Source organism: Rhea pennata, chromosome 1 (genome assembly GCF_028389875.1).
Source record: "Rhea pennata isolate bPtePen1 chromosome 1, bPtePen1.pri, whole genome shotgun sequence".
Lineage (NCBI taxonomy): Eukaryota > Metazoa > Chordata > Aves > Rheiformes > Rheidae > Rhea > Rhea pennata.
This window is the reverse complement of record NC_084663.1, coordinates 144,368,159-144,391,361: the sequence shown is the minus strand read 5'-3', so window position 1 is coordinate 144,391,361 and position 23,203 is coordinate 144,368,159. Positions and strand designations below refer to the sequence as shown.

Below are 23,203 nucleotides of genomic sequence, written 5' to 3'. Positions count from 1 at the left end.
TCAGGCAGCTTAAGTAGGCAGCACATGAGAGAGTTAGGAAAATGCACGAGAAAATGTAGGCTCAGCAATTATGTTGTGAGGAGGAGCCTTGGCAGAAAGACGAATAGGAGTAATCTCTTCCACTTTGCTAGTACTTGTAATGAAAGAGGAGCAGTGAATTTGTAGTCCTCTTGTTGCTTTTATGCATGTGGGTTCTTTTCACTGCAGGTAATTGACTGAAATGAAGTGGTGATAATGTGTGATAATTCGGAGTGAAATGTAAACCTTGTGAAATGTTTTATAGGAAGGAGAAGTAACACTCATTTCAAGCATTGAAAATAATTTTCTGTTTTTTCTTGAGAACACAAGCCACTGAATTTGAAACAACAACTGAAAGAATACTATCAAAACAGCAACACTGACCAGTATTAACCCGCTTTAGGGGAGATTCTAGTGACTCTTCAACGTCCAGCTTAATTCAAGAGCAGTTGTGTTTACTAGGAGGAAAAAAACCAAAAAACAAATTGACTGTCATTTAAGCAACTGAAAGGCAGATACTTAAACTTGATAATGAAGTTGCAGTCTTCCTTATGTTAACAACATAATCATTTCCAGTGTAGCATGAAATGAGCGATCTTAAGGAGCAAGTGAAGCATTTTGCCTGACAAATTTGAACTTGCAGTTCCACAACAGAATGTGCTAAGAGTGAAGGAGGAACTAAAAAGCTGATATTAACACATGATGCTTGCTTATGAGCAAGCATCATATTATAATGGCTACTGACATCCGTATGAAGAAATACTTACTCCTGCTTAAAGGCGTTGATTCTCCTATGGAAATTATTTTTGCAAAATATGTTGTTCATATTGCAGGTAAATAGTTAAATAGATGAAATAATTCAAAATTTCCAATATAAATAAAAATACGGACTATTTTTTGCAACTGGCGTACACCAGACTTTTTTTTTTTTTTTTTTTTTTTTTGAATATCTAATACTATAATTTCCCAATGACGTTTTTGGAAACCTCAGGAAGTTTTTCTTTATTCAGGTATTGTTTAAGTGTGTTGAAGTTGGCAGCAAGCATGGTATTTTTGATCAAAATACAGGCCTCTTTTAATATAGCTAGAGTACAAAGAGAGTTTGCTTACAGTGATGATTAAGATTTGCTAGTGACTAGCAGATTGCATCTGTGGATGCTTCTGCAGTTTTGATGGAGAGCTGATTTGCTCTCATCAGAGCTATACAGAGATGAAGTAACTGCTCAGATGAACTGTGGAACAAATGTTGCCAATAGAAGGGCTCTGGGCTAAATCAACAAGAGAGGAAGAGATTAAAATACAGTTTGTATTGCTGATCCTTAGTGTATCCTGTCTTGTCTTCTGCTGCTTAAAACTGAATATATGTAATACTTTGCTAAAGCTGGTGTGTGTGTGATTTTGTTTTTCTTCATGTAGAAATGTCAGGAAATTGTACAAGATGGAGCATGTGTACAAGGTGAATTCAAAGTTACTAGAAAGTTTGCATTCCTGACAGCTCAGTATTAGAACACCTTCACTCCAATTACTTGGATTAATCTGGGTTAAATTCTGTCTGAGATCATTTTTTCAATGTCTTTTGTTTAGTTGTTCTAGATTTTCAGAAGTTTGTCTATGTAACAGCAAACTGGGAAAGCAGTCGAATTTAGACTGATAGAATCTAATAGCTTTTGCAGGTGCTATTTTACTCTTATTAATATTATTGAAATAGACTTGTTTTCTGTGTGTTTGCTTCTGTATGCCTGAATTCAAGTAGGCTGTTTGAAATGTAGAGCTACGAATGGGGTAAGAGTTGGGGGGGAAAGTCAAAAGTAAATTAAAAAGGAAAAAAAAGCCTCGAAGTATATACAGCTTGAGTTTGATTTTGTAGCACCTACTCACCTCTTCCAAACACATCTCTAATGTTTTTGGATTTCTGGATTCTCATTAGATGTCCATACGGTATCTTCTTTCCCTTAACTTCTCAAGCTTCTTCCTTGAATGTCATTTCTGGTGTGAGTGACTTAATGGTCTTCTTGGGACCAAATAAATCAGCTGGGTCAAATTACTTTTATTTATTTTTTTCCTGTACCAAATTCCAGATGGTATGGATTTCCAGATTGCTTGCAGTCTGAAAATGTTTTGGCAAACCTTATGGAATTTTTTTGAACAACATTTTTGTAGGTTTGCTAGGTCTGATAAAAATGTTTTCCCCTGTGCGTTTTATGTGAGGTGATATTTATTGGCTGGTGTATGTGTATATACAAGCATCATCCACTGAAAAACCAAGTTGTGTTTTTTTTTTCTTTTATTATTCATAGAAATTAAATCATATATGATACAAAACTCTTTCAGTGAACATCTGTATTAATGTACACGCTGTTTTTATTTATCACAAAATTCTTAAGTACTGTTACGCGTGTGCCTATGCAAGTTCTGTTTGGTTAAGTTAGCTGAATCTGTATGTTTGACTTCAGTACTATGTGTTGGTGTATGCTTTACTTTGTGCAGAAATAATTCAACAGTGAAAAAACTTACTTTCATGAATCGAGAGGAACTGTTGGAAAAACAAGAGCTTGGCAAGGCTTTGGCTTAGTTGAGTAACTTTCAGAACACCCCAGAGTGCCTTCAGAGGCACTTGTTATCAAAGCTTTTACCAAATTTTCTAACCCTACAATAATATTTTTGTTAAAATACTGTGTTCTTTCTGCCTTAAAATAATTTTGGAGAATCTATATTAAGTTTATTCTGTCAAAAAAACCTCTACTTGTCTAACCATTTGATGAAAGAGTTGTGCTAGTGTAACTACATTATGATGATCAGACTGGTCGTATACATTTTATTTGGAAGAAATAGCCTTAGTATCAGCCCTTGCAAAAAGGACTGTAGAAATTAAGCTTGTTTTTTCTCTTATCAGGCTTCTTTAGCCATAGTAAACCATGTTTAGACCTATCTTTTAAGTGCTTCTGTCCTGCATCAGGATATTCTGTAGCACGTGCACCTCTTCATGCTCTTTCACGGGCTTCTAGAGGTTTCATCGGTCAGAACGCTCTTTTAGCTGTGTGATGGCAATTTTAAGAAGAGAAAAAATTCAGTTTTGGTGTTTGTTCTCTCTGAGCCTTTCAGGACTGAAAACTGATCTTCATGCTTCAGGAGTGCAGAAGTGACTTAAGACTCTCAGGGAGCAAACCCTCCCCCCCCCCCCCCCCCCCCCCCCCGGATTACCTGTAGAATTTGGGTATTGCGTAGAGGCTGTTGTTGCTGTTGAGTGCCTGAAGTGCGCAGGTACCTCTGGATCCTGAGGGGCAGTGTTGCATGCTGTCATTTTTGGATTTGACGGAGGTGCTTCTTTGAACTTGATTTGAAGCCTCCCGATATTTTTTTGTTTAAAACCCTTTCTAAACAATAGCGAAAACTTTGTGTCTGTAAAGGTAGCAGCTTTGGAAAGCAGAAATCTTAACTTTAATAAAATATAAGAAATTCTAAAGGTCTGTCCTTCTAGACAATTTTATTAAAGGTCACATTTTTTCTTTTGAAAGCAAGCTTTCCTGGCAGAGGATGCTTAAAAGAGTAGTTCTCTTACATTATAACTTAATCCTGCCCCCCGCCTTCCCCCCTGGCTAGGATCCATGTGAATCAGGAAAATTGGAGAAGAAATAAAATCACTTGCATCTCGTAGGAGTTCTAACAAATTCATCAGATGAATATCTTTGCTAATTTCTGACTCTGTTTTGGCACTGACTTTAATTCCTTCTGACTCCACTGAGGCCAAAATCTTCCTGCTTGTTTCTCAGAACTTCTCATTTGTTTTGTCTGACTGAGCAGGAATGGCTTTGAAAAAGATGAACTAGTTGACACAGGTTTCTCATTCATAGCAATAAAAAAGCCCTCTTTGACAATTTAAGATCATCTGCAAGGCAGAATTCATTTTTTGGTTGTTGCTGTGGAATTTGCAGCCACAAAGGATGAAGTTGATCATCTCATTTACTGTGCTTTCTTGTCTACTGCTTCATTAATTGTCATCTTGATTGTGCTCCAACCCTTGTTTTTGCTGTCAGAGTACAAAGTGTGAGTACTTTTATTTATTTATTTATTTATGAGGTTTCTTTGTAGTGGGAGGCAGTCATTTGAGTGCTAGTGTGATGGTGAGATTTCTAACCAAGAGAGAACAGGGAGCCTTGCCTTGTGAAGTCCCAGAAATACTGACATCCCAGTTTGAGGAATGGTGTTGAAAGTACTCTAAATCACTGGGATGAGCAAGTGAAATTAAAGGTCTATTACTTCTTTTTCTTGCCCATATTTTTTCTATGGGAACTGTTCATTTTTTGGTTTAAGTACTGACCAAAGTTTCTGATATGACATGGGCTGTTCATGAGAGTGATTTTCTTTTTTAGTGGACACTGAGATGCCTTTGAGACTAGAAGAATTTTTTAAGGAACCAAATATATTAAATTAGTTCTTAATCAGAGTGAGTGGCTCATTGGAATAACCATAAAAATAAAATGCGGCAGTTCTTAAGTGTCAGATGCTGATAGCTTTCTTGTACTTTCTCTTCTCTTGAAATCTTATGTTTTGTAGTCTCTATGTACCAGTGTGTTATACGCTGGTCAGCACCCACCACCTAGAACTGGAGGTGTAATCTTTGCTTGACCACTGTCATCCAGCTCTGACTGGTATCAAACGTATGGACACTGTGTTACTTTTTCATGGTGGCCATCAGCTATTTTTTTTCCTATATACATTAACTACAAGAGGAACAGGGGCTCAGCACCACCATTCATTTTTGTAAACCTCTAACTTGAGGTACCAGCCCTGCCTGACACTAGCTATCAATTTGTGACCATCCTGTGCATAGGTGGTTGAAGTCAGGCAGCCTGAAACAGACTAGAAAATGCTTGCACAGACCATTCTTCCAGCAGAGAGGTGGAGATGGCTAGAGATGGCTACAGATGCTCATGTGCTCCATGCTTGCAGCAGCAGTGGGATCTGGCAAGGGAAAAGGAGTTGAGGTTTGGGAGCTGGAATTTGGAGGGAGGAGGAGTTTGGGGTTGAGCGTGGAGATGAAGAGCTGAATCTTGGTGAGTGGAAGGAGAGCTAGGAAGATGAGCTGTAAAATGAGGGACTGCCTGTGCAAGGGGAGTAACTACTGATGCCTTATGCAGAACTGAACTGGATGCCTGAAGAGTGAGCGTGTGAGAGGAGGGAAGAAGGGTCCAAGAATGGATCTGAATTTCCAGAGGCATCTGTTTACAGGGCTGCACACCAGCAGTTGAATCCAAGAGAGAAGGGATCTCAGACATAGTTCCTTCTTTAGTGTATAAACTGGATGTGCTGGGTACTTTGAGTCCCATTCTAAAATCCTGTTGTTTGGTATGTGGGGAATTTAAGCTTTATGGTGTGTGTGTGGGGGGAAGGGCAAGGGTTGTTTCTTTGGTTTTGAAGCTCCAGATGGAGAGATCTGACTGGAGGCACTGAAGTGCATAGTTCGGTATTACCTCGGTCCCATATCTGGCCCTTTGTCTTTTATGTAGTCAGTGTCTGGAGGATCCAACGAGAAACAGTGATACTCCTTTTAGCGTTTGTGACTCTCTTGTGTTTGTTACAGGGTCATGAGACTTTCTTCAGAGTGTATGAGAACAGCATGGCTGTGCCATCACAAACATAACATCTGTTACGATATTTTAGAAGTTCTCACAGTTGCAGAATCATTTTATTTTTTATTTTAAGATCTCCACTAAGGATGTCCATAAATGTGCATAAATATAGTTGCATTAAATAATGGAAATTAGCTATGGGAAAAGATACTTTTAGGTCATCTAGATTAGTGCTTCTGAAATGTTCACTTGAGTCTTGCTTTGGAAGATAAAATGAAGTAGTATCCTCCTCACTTAACTTTAGGAAATGGATGTAAAACTGTGTCTATTTAGAACAGGAAGTGCAAGTTGAATGAGGTGAGTTGACTGTTAAAGACTGACTTGCCAACAAGAGTCTGTGGCCAGAAGGAAGATACGTAGTATTCTCTTTCCTGAGAGAGTGAAATGAGCTTTGTAGGGGCTCCAGTTCTTCATAAATAGCCTGTTTTTAATGATCTGTGGCTCAGAGTTTGTTTCTATGGTTATTTGTAGTAGGTAGCACCAAAATACAGTTGTCGTGTCTGCCTCTGCTCTGTTCTAGTCGTCTTGGATTCAGGAAGTGTCCTGTGAGTTCCCAACATTTTCACCTGAATTTAGTTCTTCTCCTGCAGGCTTCTGCTGTGTGCGTTCATGTTTCTTGTTGTTCTGGTGCACTCTCCTGTATTGCAGTGTAACCTGCCTCTGGCAATGGGCACTCCTCAGAGAGGAACGTCCCATACCAGGCTGAAGTAATACAGCTACTTAAAATTTGATATTGAAGTAGGTGGGCAGGTACTTGGACCTGAACTGATGCATAGTAACTGTCCTAGTATACATTTGTATATCATAGCTTTGCTCCGTATATGCAAAATCTGTGTCTCTGTGATGGTGGGGGGAGAGGTAAAGGGTGGAATAAGCTATTTCAGATTACTTTGCTTTCATCAACATGTACCAGTATGCATATATGCTATGGAGTAGCTCATGCACAGGACTTGATACTCCATGGAAACTTGTCTGTATGCTTATGTGCAGTCCTTAGCCCAAAGAGGCGAAACAAATGGCTTTGTGCAGTCCTCCTTTTTATACTTGGGTCCCATTTGTTGTTGCCTTTCCCTCAGGCTGGTTTGAGAAACCCTGAACTGGAACATGTTCTTTTGGCAGTGCAGTTACCAGTACTTTTGTCCAGTCTTTGTTTAAATGTTAAAAGCTGCAGCTTCCATTTCTTCCCTTGAGGGTACAGACCAATAGTGTCAGGAAGTTTCCTTGATCCTAAGCCTAATTTTTTTTTCTTAGATTTATTTCATTGCATCTGATTTTTTACAGACTAATTTATTTGTTTTGCTAATGTTAATACTCTTCCAGTATATAAAGAATGTAAACAGCTTCATGTGCACCTTACTTCGGGTGCTTAGCTTAAAATTTTGGGTATACTTGGGTCATCTTAACTTTTCCCTGTAAGGCAGTTGTTTCAGCTGCCAAATCACTTTTTTTTGCATGTACATATTAATTATATTGTGAAACAAGTAATTTCAAGCAAAGAATAAGAAGTTTTGAGTATTTTGCAGAATGACTGGCACTGTGTACACTCTAAATAACTTCCATTGGGTCACCATCTGAATGCCTGGGGCCCAAGACTCCACAGTGTTTCATTAAATGGCTTGATGTTACTTGTTAGTTGTCTTATGAAACCTGCCATTCTAGACATCCTGTTACATTATTTATCTGAAATGGGGTAAGTTATTGTGGGAAATAGTTTTCCCTGCAAATTCTAATTGGTTACTGGGAATTATTAAGTTACTGGTTTTCACTAAAGTTAGGCTTGTCATTGCATAAAGGTGTAATGAAATATATTTGTGATGGTGGAAGGAAGTGAAGATGATAGAAGACTGCAGGCTTTATTACATGCTTCTTGCCTTTCTGGCCTACATTAAGGAAAGGTGGGATATCTTCAGATTTTTACAAGATGGTGTATTTATACTGAATGATTTTCATGCTTAAGCCAATGAGAAGAAAGAGTAAAAATTAAAGGACTTCTGAATATCCATTGTATATACTGCTGTTACCTACTCATGAAGAATAGGTGCAAGATCACAGTTTAAAACAAGCAAAAATCCAATCCTGTTTGTTACAAATACTTAGTAAGGAGTTTAGAAGTCTTTCTCAAGGCCTAGTGATTTTATTTTCTATTTTGAGTCTTCTCGTTAATCGGATAAATACATTGCTTGAACACATCTCTTCAGTTCTATACAGTGAATACTATTTTAATATTTGGATACTTGTTCCTGTTCTGACTTTTCCAGAACTATAAAGGGAATAATGCCATTGCCTCTTTACTTCATACTACAATCTGTATATAATCTTGAGGAATACTGGCTTTATTTCCCATGCTATCTTGATAGAACTAAATCTTGATCTGCCTTTTGTGAGATGTCTGTGGGACATAACTTGGTGGTCCTTGGGAAACTGGCCACATGTGTTAGGTATCTAGAACGGTCTAAAAAAATTGGAAATAAAATGATTTTTTTACTGCCTTTCCCTTATATGAAGCTGATGCTTCATCTGTGGGATTATTTTGAATGAGATACGAAGCATCACAAGACCAACTTTCTGATATGCAGTCTTGAGAGCTGTTTGTGAGACAGGGATTGTGTATTAGGTGATGTATGATGTTATCAGAAGCAAGCTAAGTTAATGTGGATAAGATGAAATTGCTTATAGGAATGCTGGAAGATTTTTGGAAAACTGAGAGGGTAGTAACTCATCAGTCTTCAACAAGACAGATGAATTGAGTGGGATTTAACAGTCGGCTCTCCTAGGTCCAATATTAATATTACCATTAATAACTTGGATGAAGAAATAACAACTGCACTTAATAAACTTCTGGATAAAACTGAGTGGAGCTGTACATCTGTCTGAGAAGAGGCTTTGGATTTATAGCTATCTTGACGAACTGGAGAAATAGTCTGAAAGAAATTGGGTGCAGTTTACTAGGGGGCTAACGGGAAGTCCTGCACTACAAGGTAGGAGCGCTCAGCTGCATGTATATGGAGCAAGAATGACTGGTGAAGCACCCAGCCCTTTACAGAAAGGATTGTGCAGGTGGTAATGGGTCACAGGCACAATGTGAGTCAACAGGATCGTGTAGTTGCAGAAAGCATAGTAGTATGTGTAAACAAAATAATCATCTCTAACTCATGTAACAGGGAAAGAATGATTTTCTTTAACAGGAAAAGAATATTTCCTGCGTAGGGAGGGTTTCAGCTGGAATACTTGGCCCAGATGTGGGCATCCCAACCCCATGTTGTTTTTGTGGCCCAGCGCTAGGGAGTACAGTGGGTGGCAGATACGCAGAAAATATTGTCTTTGAGGAGAGACTAAAAGAATGAATATATTTAGTCTGAGGAGAAGGCTGAGACCTCCTAACAAAAATGTTAAGAGCATCATTCAAACATGATGTTAACTAGGAAAGGGCTTCAGCTGTGTTAAGAGAGACATTCACATTAAGCACCAAGAAAAGCTTTCTGGCAGTAAGGCTAGCATGAGGCAGAAGTGGGTTGCTTGGAGAGGCTCAGGAGTCTCTGTGAAACACAGTCTGAACAGGCATTTGGGAATGGCAGAGACTCGGTCCTGTCTTGATGCCCTTGTCCAGCATCCTGGAAGAGCTTTCTTCTGTTGTCTTTTTTGCAAATGGCAGTGCAGCATCTGGGATGGTTAAGGAAAGAAGCACGAAACGCAGCTTTCAACCAGTGCAGTTTTTGTTTTGGAGGCTTGGCTGTTGGTAAGTAGTAGAGTAAATTACAGAAGGAATTATAGCATAACAGTAGTGATAACTCCAAAAATAGATCTTTGTTCCAAATGACTTTCTGTTTTTAAAAGTTACGTTTTAAGAAATAAATCTTACAGATGTTTTCTTTCCTCCTATCGATGCTTAGTTTCAGGGGAATATTTATGAAAAGCTATTGTGCGTTTCTAAGTTTTCCTATCTATCTTTTCTTTAGTTTCTATAAAAAATTTTCTGCGTTGTCTTTTCTGTTCCTCTGTGTCTCTGTTTCAGTCACTGCCCAGTTGCTTTTTCAAATGTGCCGAGGGAGTAGAAATCCAGAGTTGGCTGGTACAGCGTGTGCAGAGAGGATGATATTTCTCTCTTGCGTATTCTTTCTCTCCAGTAATTTCCCTCCTCTGAATTTGCTACTGAAGGGGAGGTGGGTGGGCTGGCGCCTTTCCAGACTGGGGAGCATTCTGGTTTTTACATAATGGAGAAGAGCCCCCTGCTCGTTAATCAGAGATGGTTAAGTTCACTGGTTTTGAATCAGTATGTTAGGACTGCTTATCAAACAAAGGAGGGAAGTGGTTTTACCTATATTTTCCATGCTATGTAACAGAGAAAGAGAAGATTTTTAGTTGAACCTTTCGGTATTTCAGAGTTCATCCTGGCATTTAACTGAGCAAACAAATCTGTTTTTGATGAAGAGTTCAAAAATGTATTAGTTTTGTGGTTCAGCTGTAAGGCAAAAGCTGTGGTTTTGTTCACACTTAAAAGTTGTAAGCTGTTTTGCATTTTAATAATGCCATTTGAGCTGCTGTTGCCAGGGCTTTGCTTGTATTTTTGTGAAAAACTTACATTAAAGGGGTTTAATAGAGACATTGAAGAATTATACCGTAATGAATTGTTGCATAAGAAAAAAATTATTCAAAGTCACATTTGAAAAATTGATCCAGACGTTGATTAATTTTTGTTTCGTTTCCCAGTGCCCTCTCTCCCCCAGTGTATTTTGTGGATGAGACCTTCTGTATTGGTTACCTGGGAGGTGGAGGCTGCATTGGTATTAGGGTTTTGCTGCAGAGCAGTAGTGTGCTTTTGAAGTGAGTCCTTCCAATCATCCGCACTTACTGCGTGTTGGCTCAATTTGCAGTGTTTTTCTGCATGCAAGCTAGATTCCTTTTGATGGAAACTGGAGGCTCCATTCAAAGTTTTTGCCAAATGCACTTTATCTCCCAGTGATATGGTTTGAAGCTATCCAAAAGGGCCTGTGTGTGGTGGGGGCTGATTGTATCTGCTTATCTGAAGTAAAAATGTGACCCACGTATCATGATTCACCTTGGCACTGCTACTACTTTGATCTACGGATATTCTCACATTGCTCAAAATTAATTGCTTAACATAAATATAGCCAGAGACTGCCAGAGAGCTGGTAAAAGGAAACTGTTTTTTTAAGTAAATGAGCATAGCTAAAACTTTAAAAGTGTGTCAGGTTGAAATACAAGAGCTATAATGAATGTTACATATTTTCTACACATTACAAGCAATATTTTCCTTTGCCACAGAGCAAGTTGAGCAACAATAGTTCTTAAGTAATAGGATCTCTGCCACTCCTTAGTAGATGGGTGGTGGTATCCTTTTTCTGTACTGCAAAAGGGTGAGGAAACAAAAATGTTACAGCATAGTGCCGACACTTTGGCAGAGAAGCTGTCTTATTTCAGTTAGAAAGACACTGCTATTTTTCCCCTTCCCTCTCTTTATTCTTGTTCTTTTGGTAGTATACATTGTTATTGGTTCCTGGTTTTTACTTGAATTTCTGCTCTCTAACACTTTGTTTTTTTAGCTTGTATTGATGCTAGTTTTGTTCACTTTTTCTTTAATATTTTTATTTTATTTTATTTTACTCAAAGGCATGTTCGCTTTTTCTTTAATATTTTTATTTTATTTTATTTTACTCAAAGGCATGGTGTGCGTTGACTGCCAGGACAGACCCTAATATAACAGCTGACATCTCCAAGAAGTGTTGTTACAAATCTGTTTGATGCAACAATTTTAATGTTTTTTCTCATGTTTGTTACAATAGGGTGCAAAACATAGATTTGCATAACCATACAAGAAGGGAATGTAGGCAGTTAGTGGAGGAAAAAATTCCTTCTATTCCCACACTTAATATTGTTCAAGGGTAGTTACTAGATTAAAAAGAGTAAGTAAGCAAAAGTCCTGCTAAGGAAGCTGAGCTATCCAGGATTGTCAAGGAGAAGTCTAAAGGAATGTCTTGAGGAATTAAGGCAGGAGCTACATGGAACTTTCTTTCTAAACTTATTTTTGGTCTGCCTTTGTATGAATTTATAAGCATATTCAGTTCATAAATGATCGTATAGAAGAAGGCAAGTTTCAATGTTTTGATCGTGTCAACTCCATAAATCACCTGTATAGACTTGCAGTTATCTAGAAGTTTGGTTTCATATTCCCAAAATAGAATATTCTCACACAAGTTTTGTTCTATTGATATTGCTAAAGTTGGTTCCTACTCATCTTAAGAGAAGAGCAGTTTGCTTTTAAGAGTATTTGTATTTAATTTCATTTTAATTGTAATACTTTCTATGTTCATATTATAATGGGTATGTACACTTGACACATTTTATTTTTTCTATGTATTAAGTGTGAATTACAGAATCTAAGGTTTTAATCTATATTACAGATTTATAATTTTCTTTGGAAAATTGTAATAAAAATATACCCTTCACTTACTTGCCAAAAAATAAATTGCAGCTCAAATGTGAAATGCCTGATGTCACTCCTACTACCTAAATAGCACTCCTTTCATTTTTTTAGGAGCTTGTGATGTCATCAGCTGAAGCGAAAACATCTACCTCATGACCTGGCATGTAAGTGAAGGAGGAACTGATATTTAAAATAAAATGTGTGTGTTGGTGTTTACAATGTGTAAATTGAACCTATATACCCTCAACATTCAGGTACCACATTTTTAAATGAAAACTGTGCATTTTAAAGGAATATTAAGTCTTTTAAAGGAGAGGAAGTCATAAAAGAAGCTGTTAACAATGAGATTCCAGCAGAAGTGCTTGTAGTAATTTCAGTTACAATTTGTCTTGTATCCTGGAATGCCTGGATGTTGTAGGCATAGAGGGACTAATTTTATTTATCACAGCATTTACATGTGCTGCTTCTACTGCTTCTTATTCTACTGCTTCTTATTCAGTACTTTTATTTGTGGATACAGATTTTGATTGTTGTGATGAATAAATATTGTACACTGATACGCTTACTAAAATCAAAAACTTGAATTGTGCACAAGGTTTAGATTCTTTTTTGTGTTCAGATGCTTCGCAGGAAACTTCCTGCAATTTTCTGACACTTCAGATTTTTTTTCCCTTAAGTAAGCGAAAATATTTCTATTTTCTGCCAGCCATTTTCAGATTTTTTTGTTTGTTTGTTTGCCTGCTCTCTGCCTGCCTTTTATGTGGTTTAAAGGATTAAAGTGCAGTCATTGCTTTGAGGGGCTGATGTCAGCAGCGAGCTGGGTATTCCTAATTAGTGCCAACACCTGTACCTCATTATGCAGCCTTGTTCAAGCTGTCCAGTGAACCGAGGTAGCTGATCTCTGTTGTATGTCTCTAATGTGATTATAAACCCCTCTCTTAATGCAAGTTATACTACCTATTCTACTCTTAGACTGATGTGGAAAGTAAAGCAAAGCTGAGCCGTTCGGTTGACTACCAAAGATTTTAAGTAGTGGAGAAGAAAAGGGATGTAGTCAACTCAGTTTCAGAATTTTCAGTTCAAAGCCTGCTTCTGTTTTGAGTGGTTAAAAAAGAAAAAAGTGGTATTCCTGTTTTATAATGTCAGATATTCTGATTTTAGAGATCAGTTCTACAGATTGCAGCAGCCCTCTGAACATCTGAGTTCAGTTGCTATTGTATATCATCCCAGGATTTTCTGCAAATAAAGCTTTGGCCTTGACTACTCTTGTATCATCCCTTTGTCTTCATGGGGATAAAACTCAGCAATTATTTTGATACACAAAAATGGATAGCATCAGTCTCTCTATTCTTAACTGATTCTGTGCTTTTAGCAGGACTAAAATGTAATGTATTTTGCCATTAGTTAGAAAATTGTAACTTGAGTTTAAACATTTGTTTATAAAGCCCAACAAAAGGGTGGTCAATCTAATTAGAGACATGGATTTTATTAGTTAGATCTGTACAAGGTCATATTTAGTAGTTAAAGTGGGTTAATAAGAGTTTAGTTTACTAATTACTGCATTCAGACATTGAACAGCGTAATGCTGGCAGTATGTTTGGGTTATTTCTCTGCGAGCAAGAGGAAAGACAAAATAACTTTAAGACATATATTGTGGAAAGGGTTCAGTTAATAAAGGTATAAGAAATCGCAGAAGAACACCATGGTATCCACATTCCATCAGGAAATGAAGGTATTGCGGATTCTTGCACTTCAGATATGGAATTGCAAATGTAATTACTGAAAGCTCTGCTAAGTTAAATCTCTGTAGAGTAAGAGCCTTGGAGTAAAATAAGGAAGAATAAGTAATGGGTATAAGTCTTTGTTTGTTTTTCTGTATTTAGTATTTGCTTACTAATGTACCACTTACAAAAATGTCATATTGGTCAAATTTAGGAATGCTATAATTAAAGCTTTGTAAAAGTTTTAACTATCAAGCTGTTTCGTCTTCTGAATTTGGAAACTTTGAAAGATCGAGTCTTGAGAAATTCTCACAGTCTTTTTTTTAATCTACTTAGCTTAAAGTTGATCCAGCTATTTTTAACTCTTTGCAGCACATTCACTGTAGTGTGTTCTCTAATGCATTAATGAAGCTTGACTGAAACCTCTGAAAAATAGATTAACACCCTGGTTTGCAACTATGCATGTAGGCATAAAAGTAGATATTCATGTTAGATCCTGAGATGACTATAGGAGGTGGGAATAGATATTGATAGGTGTGCTTCTGCTTCTTTGTGGCTAATTTAAAAAATGTTATGAAACGCTGGATTAACAGAGATTTCAAAGCACTTGTTTTCCTAAAACAGTTCCTTAATAACTCTGTAGAACTCACTGGGTATTTCACCAGTGAATCTAATGATTCTTAGTGATAATTTTAAAACTAATGTATTTAATATATAGAAGGCATGCCTATGCCTCCAGAGGTAGTACTGTAAGACAGGCTACCAATGCTTTCCTTTTCCTCAATTTACGGTCTTAAGAAAAGAAAAACAACAAAAACCCTTACAAATATGTATGTGCACATGCATGCATACGTTTTGGGTAGTTCTAGGATGCTTTTTCTTTCTCCTCTTGTTCCTTTGGATTCTCCAAAAGAAAATCCAGACTGGATAATGCCTTAAGGTGTACATCGGCTGTATTTGCGTAGTGTGTTTAATTTGCATTGAAAACACATAGTGACGCCCTGGGAATTATCTAATATTTTACCTAAAATTAATCATTTTGACCAAAATAGTTGTCTACAGTGAACAATGGTTAAGAAACTTCAGGGCAACAGTATGTCAACCATCAGAATCTGACTGTTGTGCTCATCTTGATCAAAATTTTATCTGATAAGCATTCTCATTTTACTATTCACTATGGCCCTGTAGACCAGCTATTTGATGTCCAGTCTGCAGAGTCCAGTTTGGGAACTGGCATGTTATATTTATGCACAACTATTTTTAGTTCAAATACAAAACTAAAGAAATGAAAATCCTATGGACAGAGGTGACTTGTGATGAGCAAGTCTTGTTTCATATGAGCTCCCTGGTGAATTAGAGCACTTACTGTTTCTGATAATGATCAACAGTGGACACCTAGGGAAAGCAAGCATTATAAAGTCAGTATACACTTAGTTTCCTGTAAATTTTTGACCGTGTGATTTCTGAGTGGAAGATTGACTGATCCTCCATTTGCACAGCTCTTTTCAATCTATGTGATTTTGAAACCATAGTGGTGAGTTTCTTTAATTCTGTGCAAAATAAATTTTACTTTTAATGACTTCCCTTTGCTTTGTAACTCTATGTGTATCTAGCTTTTGGGCTGTCAGAAATAGTGAGTGGTCTCTTCACCATGTTCACTTCTCTGTTCCTCTTGCATTCTGCATCCTCTCTTAGAATCACAGAATGGTAAGGTTGGAAGGGACCTCTGGAGGTCATCTAGTCCAACCCTCAGCATAGCCCGTACAGGGATTGAACCCACAACCTTGGCATTAGCAGCACCACGCTCTAACCAACTGAGCTAAACCTGCTCCCTTCTAGATTATTTTCTGGATAATCTCAATCCGTTTAATCTCTCATTCTAAAGATATGAAATGCTTATGATATAAATGTAGCTATATAGGTTCATATTCTGCTATTTCTACAATACTTTTTTCTCCAGTACTACCAGAGGGGGGGAGAAGATACTCTCTTGCTCTTTGCAGGAGTGATCGATCAACTGGTGTTGCTCATCCATAAAGCTTTTTCCTTGTGGCTCAGTGGACTTAGAAAATGAAAGTAGAGAAGCTTGTATCACTGCTGCTTTTCATTACTGTTCTGGGCCTTGTCAGAAGAACTTCTTTTGTATCAACATGCAGTGATCTGTGGCGTTCTCCCCATAAAACAGCCTCTACTACTTTTCATTTGGGAATGCTCAAGGACCTCATTTTTACAGGCATTCAGTTAATGTGTTTACTTTCATCTACATAAGACCTCCTAAAAGTGTCCCTCAGATGCTTTGATGTGGCTGTGCGTGTGTTAACTTGGAGCCATTGTTAACGTTGGCGCGAGCAGATGCATTCAGCCTCCCCGTCAGGGGACGGTGGAGGGAACTGCCTGTACCTGAGCTGCTCATAGACCATAAACTTCAACACAAATAACCGGACAGCTTTGCCGTCGACTAACGGGGAGCAACAGGGAAACAGATGGTGGAATCAGCATCTTGAAAAACTTTATTCTACCAAAGCCGGCATGCAGATTCAGTTGTGCTTTCTTTTAAGTTTCAGAGCCTCTGATAAGCTGTTCAGCTGCAGGCTGCCCTCTTCTCTGTGGCTGCTCAGAGCAGGAGCCTGCAGAGAAGCAGAGTTCCTTATGGGTTTTGAAAAGCCCCCCCACAACCAACTGAAATGGCGTATATGAAACATACGGACTCCCTGTCATATTTCCGTTGTGGCATGGAGTCCTAAGTGCAACTCCGCTTTAAATGCGAATCTGCTAGGCTCCATACGAATTCTGGGGGCTTTTTTTGTTTTGTTTTTGTTTTTTTTTTCTTCAATTTTACAGATGCATTTTTAGTTGTACCCCCCCCCCCCCCAGTTTCTGAGCAGATACCTTATTACTGCTGTTTCTGATATGGGATTTGGGTGCAGCAGCTGCAGCATGTTTGGGGCTCTTACCTATGAAAAAAGATGTGTTGAAACACCCCTGCCTCCGCTACATCCATAGCTTGTGGGCATTTCCATTCTTCCCAGTACAAGAGTGGACAGTGGACGAAGGAACCTGTTTCAGTCAGGTTCAGTATCACACAACCCTGCAAGCTTTGTAAGGTCAGCTGCAATAGCCCTTTATCCTCACAGCATGGAAAAGATAGTGGGTTTTTTGTTTGTTTTTTATTTTACTTTCTAATTGCACCTATCCAAGTACCTGTACTGTTTCTGATCCACCCTATGAGGCAGGCAGCACCTTTCCCATGCACCTGCCCCCTCCCCCCCCCCCAAAAAAAAAAAAAAATCTCTCCATCCTCTCACTTGGCTTTAGGATAGGTTGAATAGGACACACTTCCTTTAGGTGTAGTAGAAAGATGATGATCTGGTCTTACTCATTTTAATCTTGTTAACTTAGTTAACAGGCAGAGGTGTGGAGGGAACAGAAATAGAGAAGAGTTGATGGTCATTCCTAGTAAGTGTGTTCCCTCATTCAAAATGTGTAGAAACACCTTGGCCGAACAGTGGCCATTGAATGACAAGTTGAACTTCATGTGGTCCTTTGGACCCATCTCCTTGGTGTTTTCTCAAACAAGGTGTGGCATTTTTGAAACCTTGAGCAGGTGTGATCATCCTTTGGCCCATTGCAGGGCAATGTTGGGCCCAGTAGTCAAGTATACAATTTATTTTGTGTTGCTGCACCTTCCATTATGACCCCAAAACTACTTTTTTCTTTTTTTAACCTCTGTACCTGAAAATGGACAAAAATCAGTTGGTCACGGTGTCTCTTTCAACATGTCATCTTCCACCTGAATTTGGGTGATTTAGGGATGCTTGGATGCTGCTATTTACATTTTAATAAATCTATTTTAAATGTGTCTGACCTCAGTCTGTCTTGTATGTTTTTACCATCCATCAAAACACCTCAAGACTGTACCACGTAACATGAAGTTAGTTGTCTGGCTGTTGCAGTTCATTTAAATGCATTAGTTAGTAAGATAATCTTTGTCCTGTAAAAGAAAGGGTTTTTTTTAATGAAAAGGAAATGCTCTAGCAATTTTCCGGTCTATTTTTTTGCTCACTTTTTGTTGTTTTGATGTATGAGAACTAACAAATAATAGCGAAGCTGCAGATCCATGTGTCGTAATATGTAATGCTAGAAAATATAGTAGAATTCTGTATTCAACTGGTGATTTGAAAAATGGCACACACTAGTTTGAGTCCTGATTGTGAAAGTATTCATTTAGTTTTTCTTACACAATGATCCCTTTAATTCCTTTTGTTACTTTTTTTCCCTCTTTTTTCCCCTCTTTTTTCCAAACCTGTAAATGAAAACTATTTCCTGTCAGATAAGGAAAGAAATTATCAAGTTGATGTTTCCTAGTAGGAAAATATTTTTGTGGTCTTGGTTTCTCTCATCCTTTGACTAGAATATGAAGATACAACCTTATGGTTCTGCCTTTTGCAGTCCTTTAGATTTTATTAATTATGCAAAGCTTCGGCAAAATGGTTAGGCTCTTCAAAACATTATAGCAAGAGTTGAAAGAGTTAGATGAAATATTTAATGCAAGTTGCTATAGTTAATTCTTTTATCATTTGAAATTTAGAAAAACAAAGCAAAATCCAGCAAAACCTACTTTAATGTTTTTTTACCAAATACCAAAGAATTAACTGATTATAGTGCATATTGGTCTAGCTCCTTTGATACCAGGCTCTACCATCCTTACCTGCGTGTCATCGTGAAAGCACGCACTAGTTCTGCTGAAGAGCAGAGCTAGGTACCAAGGGGCGGGTGCCAGAGTATGAGGCAGGCAGAGCAAAGTGTGCTTGAACCAGTGTAGTATTGGTTATTGTGTAATTTTTGGTTGCGTAGAGCTACGTAATACTTCTGACTCTGTGGGTTTGTTGTTCTTGATACTGTGCGATTTCATCGGCGTGCAACGGCGCGACGATATTCGGTGACTTAGTGCATCCCAGGGATTTTTTTCTGCTCGACTTTATGCCTATATCAGCAGGAAGAGAGTTTAGTGGTGAGGTCACTGGATAGGCGCTTAGGAGGCCTGGCTACAGCTGCCTGCTTTGTCAGAGACTTCCTGCGTGATGTATGGCCGCTCTGTGCCGCGCTTCTGAAACGCCGGGGGTTTTAGTGCTTGCTTAGCACGAGCTTGTTGTGCGGGTAGATGGGCTGAGGACGGCAGCGCGCTTGGAGCTGGGACGGTGTGGCGCCCGCGAGTTCTGAAACAGAAAACCGCGCTCGGTGCTCTCGGAGGTTTTCTGCTCCCTCTGTTTCTCGGCTGTGCTCCGTGAGCCTGTAGCTGTTGTCTCACTGCAGGCACGGAGCACGTGCTCGCCTGCGGGTGATAAACCCCGGGGGCTCCTGGGCGGCTGAGGCCTTATTTGCCCCACTTCAGGCGAAATGACCTGACACTGTCCCTTTACATTAGTATATCGCGCGTCAGTCTTCTGTCAGAAATGTTGTCCTTAGCTTTTATCTTTGAGTTTGAGCGGGCTTTTAGTTGTGGGCTTTTTTTCTTTTTTTCCCCTCCTGCCCCTTGCTTATTAGATGCCTTGGTGTTAACGTCAGGCAGAAGCTCTTTTCTGAGGGAACTCTATAAAACAGATAATAAACAGTAAGTTCCTGCATCTCCTCTGCTGAGAGTTCTTCGGTGCGAATGAATTCCCAGCGCACGTATAGCTAGGATAGCGGGCTTTCTGTTACGTTTAATGCTCCTTGCATACGTGCAGTTAAAGAGGGCTGTATTCCAGCTAGCCTCTACCTCGTGGTGGTTTTCCTTCAGGGATCAATTAACTGTGGTACAGTTTCGAACAGCCTGACAAGAAGCAGTTTGTGCAATACCGGCCTTAGAAAGCGAGAGCTGTAGCTGCTTCCCTCCAGCTATCTTCTCTGCAGACGTTTCCTGCCTACCTGCCTAGCAGAAAGCCTGGCCTCCGCAGGGTAAATCTAACGTGCGCTTGTTGAAATCGGACTAATCCACAGGCTTCCTGCACGTTTAATGCAACCGTAGCAGCGGTCCTATCAGAGCCGTGACGTTCCTACCAAAAACTTGTTACCCGTTTTACTGCGTTCGGGGCTTTGCCCGTTCCCCTGCGACGGCCGCTTGGGCGTGCGGCGCTGTGCTGGACCGCCGCGGTGGCGGCGAGGCAGCGCCGGTGCGGTCCCGCGCTCCCGCAGCGATGCGCGGGCCGCGGCGGCGAGGAGGCTGCCGTGCCGAGAGCGCCGTTTCGCTTTGCTCCGTGTCATCCCGGACCCGGCAGGTGCTGTGCCCTAATTTTAACGTTTCGCGTGGCTGAGAGGCAGCGCTGGAAGGTAGGTGAGGAGGCTTAACGGGCGGCGGGTGCCTCTCGGGCTGGGGAGCATGGGGACTCGAAGGCAGTGTAGTGGCGACTGCGGTTTCAGGGAAAGAATACCTTTTTTCTTAAAAAAAAAAAAAAAAAAAAAAAAAATTAAAACAGGCTTAATGATATTTTGGAGAAAATGACTTTTTTTTTGTCCAAATCCCTACTGACATTTTAGAAGTCTTTTTTTAGAGGTTACAGATGTTTAATAGCAATTGTTATTAAACAGTTGATGTTAAAACAATATTCTGTTCGATACTGCACACGATATTGAAGACCAAAACAAAAAGGAGCAGAACGGTGTACACGTTTGTGTATTTGAGTTAACATTTGTCTGTTATATTTATTTTTTTATTTCTTTATTTTATTCTGTTCAGATTAGTATCATCTTCAGGATGTTGATCCTTTGACTGTACTGTTTTGTGGGCAGGAATATTTCAGCATCAGGCTGGCCCACCTACCTGGTTTGTGTACAGGCCAGCATGTGCAGTTTTCCTTAGACTAAAATAAGACTGTCCTCCTTTCGTCTCCTCGTGTCAAGAAAATGAACCAAGAGAGTGCGATTTAATTCTTTCTAGTCTCTTGGACGGTTTCTCTTAAGGTAATCTTGAAAGTATGTGTGTTGCTAGTAAGTCATTCTTCTAAGAGTGATTTTTGATTTTTCAAAAATCTGTTTGGCATGAGGTGATTTAATTGAAGTTCTCTGATGCTAGTCTCTCCTTCCTGCCCTCGCGACAGCTAACTACATGTATCTGGTACCAGAAACAAAAGGCTGCACTTTGTTTTCAAGGTAGGAAAGGCAGCTATACTTGGAACATGTACCTTATTTTATCTTCAAAGCATGTTATAAATGTGAAGTAACATCACTTACCTCTTTTAATACTTACAAAGCAAAATGACGGGCATTAAGTGCTTTGCACTAGACTGAGTGATGAATCATCCTCTAGAAGGGCACACACTAAATGATTTCAGGGTTCCCTTCTGGCCCATAATCTATAAATTGAGGCAGATGGGAATTAAATTTGGGGTTTCTTCAGGCTAGTTTTATGATCTATTAGCTGATTTAAATTCAGGATTTAACCATTTCAGGGGATAGGTTAAACTGGAAGACAGTGTTTTGCATGGTTTTCTCTCATTTTGAAATCCACAGTATTCTTCTGGCAATTGCTGGCTGGCTATATAAGGATGATAGAGCTTGAGACTATTTCTAGTTGCTATATTGCATTTAATATAGGCCCATAGCATTAGCCAGATCTCTGCACTATTCAATTTGTTGTTCAGTATAATTACTTATTTACCTAATACCAAAGGAATTGGCTGTTGCTGGTAGTGCTGCCTCTGAAAAGGGGCATATTCCTTTTTCGTTGAATGAGATTTTATTTTTTTAACCAAAATTCTCTACAAAAGCAGTACTTCAGCAATAAAAGTTTTATTGTGTTAGGCCCAGTACAGTCTTTAGGGAATATTTCCTGAAGTTTTTATTTTCAGGGTGAGGAGAGGAACGGGTGTGCTAGTGGCTGGCTGTTCTGGTGCAAGGTTTGTAAATTTAGTAGGAGTGTGCTGCTAACTTTCCAAACTGCAGTTTGAAGTGGAATAAAGAAACAAAGTTACTTTTTTCCTTAAGTTTTTTTTCCCTCAGAATTGTTTAACCTTTCAAACCTTTTTAATGCAGCAAATATATCTAACCCAAGTTTTGAGTGGATGTTTTTCACAGTGTATATAGTGTTTTTGTGAGATTGGATAGGATATTTTAAAAAAATAAAAAACCTAAACATGAGTGATTTCTCTTTCTCTAGTTACTTGAAAGGTTGTATTAATGCTGCTCATATTTTGTAATTTCCCTGGCAGTTGACTATGAAATTTGACCTATTTAAATGGTTTTACTGTACTAGATTTCCTGGAGACCTTTCAAGATAATTTGCTTCCTAATCTAAATATAACAGTTACATAAACCACATTTTGGAGACTTGGAAACTTCTACCTACTGCCTCTGCGCTTTTTTTTTTTTTTTTTTTTTTTTTAGGCAAGCCATATTGTAAAAATGTAAGTACAGAATTTTAATCTGAGATTTGCATGTAGCTTGTCTTTTGGTTATATACATAGATGCTGTTTTTCTTTTTAATAAGATAGAGAAAGTAGGTTATTTTCTGTCCCACTTGAAAGTTTCCTTGGTACAGTGGCCAATTCCATTTTTGTCGGTCTATTTTAAAATTTGAAGAAACAAAATCTCACAGGTCTAGAATATATATTTGCGTTACAGTTCCTTGAATATCTTGGTTGCCTTTTCATTCCCTGTAGATCTTAACAGGTATTGAGTATCTCATTTATATGTTTAACCTTTCTCTCAACAAATGAAGCCAGGAAAGAGAGGACTGTTATTCCTTCGAAGTACTGTTTTCAGAAATCTTGGCTGGATTTAAGGATTCATTTTGTACACTTGTCACTGACGTCTTGCCTAACACATTGTGTGAGTTCAGACTTTGTGAGATTCATCATCCTTCTGTCTGCTAACTTTGTTATTGATAAACTGTTCTGGGAGATATTTTAACAAGGGGATAAATTCTTAATGTTTTATCTGATAAATTGAAGCAAATTGAAAAGCAAAAAATGTTACTGTTGTTTCTAAAGGGTTTTGAAACCTCTTTGCTTTGAACAAGGCTTTAAAATTGTTAATTGATTGCTGTTTACGTATCCTGCTTGACTGATTTTTTTGAGTAATGCGTGATAACTAGCTCTTCAGAGGTAGGAGGTTTCTTAGTAAGCCCAGGGAATGTTTTGGGGGGTGGAGGAGAGGAGAGAATGGTGGTAGAAGCGAGCGGATATTTCTTGTGAAAACACTGGGGTTAACTTAGTGCTGATAACTTGCAAATAAGCAAAAAGAGCAAATGTAACCTAGGAATCATTAATTATAAAAACTTCTCTCCGATATTTTTAGAAACATCAGTACTACCCTTCTAACCAGCTTCTTGCATATGCTGTCTGATATGTTGATTATGCTTAGGGAATTAAGCTATTGAATTTAATTCCTGCCAGTTGAATGCAAGTTGGCTTATT

General features: G+C 38.7%; 1 protein-coding gene across 2 annotated transcripts in view; it reads left to right on the top strand.

Annotated features, from left to right (window-relative positions):
- JADE3 (jade family PHD finger 3) overlaps positions 1-23,203 on the top strand; it is a 69,947-nt gene that overhangs the window by 6,000 nt on the left and 40,744 nt on the right. For both annotated transcript variants that reach the window (XM_062601551.1, XM_062601552.1), the window contains one exon: positions 12,202-12,254. The gene's annotated coding sequence lies outside the window, so the exon portion shown is untranslated. The remainder of the gene's footprint in view (positions 1-12,201; positions 12,255-23,203) is intronic.